Source organism: Pelophylax lessonae, assembly GCF_965119305.1.
Source record: "Pelophylax lessonae genome assembly, chromosome: 4".
Classification (NCBI taxonomy): Eukaryota; Metazoa; Chordata; class Amphibia; order Anura; family Ranidae; genus Pelophylax; species Pelophylax lessonae.
Genome location: NC_138771.1, coordinates 421536837 through 421538385, shown reverse-complemented (window position 1 = coordinate 421538385; position 1549 = coordinate 421536837).

The following is a 1549-nucleotide window of genomic DNA, read 5'->3' as shown; positions in this document are numbered from 1 at the left end:
AATCTCTGCAAATTGCAATGAAAATCCCATAGTGGTTTTAATGGTCCACTACAATCTAAAAGTTATGGCATCATAGATCTACTCCCGAGCGCAAACTAGCTACACCTGTTCCAGGAGATGCACACTTGGTTTCAGCCAAGTGCACCACCATTTATAACCTCTTCAAATCATTTCCCTTCAACCCAGGACTACATGTCCCACAAGGCACTGCGGCTCAAAACCACAAGTTCTAAGGCTCAAAACCACAAGTTCTAAGGCACTGACTGACATGTATGAGCAGGGAACAGAGCTGTATACCGATATGTACACAAATAATGCATTCTGCATGCAGGCCAACTAATTAGGTGAAAAACTAAGTCAATGAAGCCAGATGACCAATATTTTAAATCAAGTTGGATTCAGCCCTACTTTTAACCTAGCAAATTTATTTACTGTTGCACCATGCGTATGCAGGTAGTACATGTTATGCATGTGCACCATAATACTGCAAGATATTGCACTTTAGGGACACATTACTGCCTTCAGGAACTGCCTTCAGGAAAGTAATGGCAGACTTTAGGAAACGATGTTTAGTGCATTGGGAGTGCTATTATTTTGGCATGCACCTCTTCATGCCAATATGAAACTGCCCAACACTAGTCAAAAAAAAAAAAAAAACTATACCATACACATGAAAAGATGACATATTCCCCCAACGGTCTCCCTCCAGCAACCAATTTTTTTCAACTGTTATTTTTGACTTAAAGCAGAGTTCCGGCCTATTTTGCAACTTTAGTGATTCCTGGAGTGCTCGATATGATCAACAATTGGACATTTTCAATTTTTTTCGGGCATCCCTTACCTTATTTTCAGGGCATTTTTGATTGTACTTCCTACTTCTCCCCCCTCTGTGGCCACGGCCACCGACATCACTTCCGCCTTCGCTCAGTTTGAGATCACTCCCAGGAGGCTGGAATCAGGAAGAACTCCCAAAACACTCCCTGGAATCAGGAAGAAGGACACAGCAGATTACACTGCGGCTTCAGATGCCCACATCCAAGATGGCCACGCTCAGACAGAGTTTTTAAAAGTAAGATTCTGACTAAAATCCATTACTGTACACCTTGTAAGTATGAGATTGGCGGTTCAGTAAAGGGCGATGGATTAGTATTACAGGGGTATTTTGTTAAAAAATGTATTTGAGGCCGGAACTCTGCTTTAATCAATGAACATCAGAGAAATGGATTTTACAGTGACAGCTGCTCCTCATCTTCTTGACTATGTGGGTTATACTGCCCCCTAGAGTAGGACACTAGGCACAGAAGAACTTGACTATGAGGCAGTCGCAGGGGGTATACTCCCACTCTGCTATAGGTACTCAGTTTTGTTACAAGCCGTGTCAGAAGAGGAAAAACCCTACTCCATAGAGTGGTGGGTACTGTGTCAGTCAATGATCAGAGAAATGGATTTTATGGCAAGTCAAAAATCCCATTTTCTCTTCAGTTCATTGTCGGACACAGTTCATCTTGACTACGTAGGACATCCTAAAAGCATTGTCAAACATGAGGGG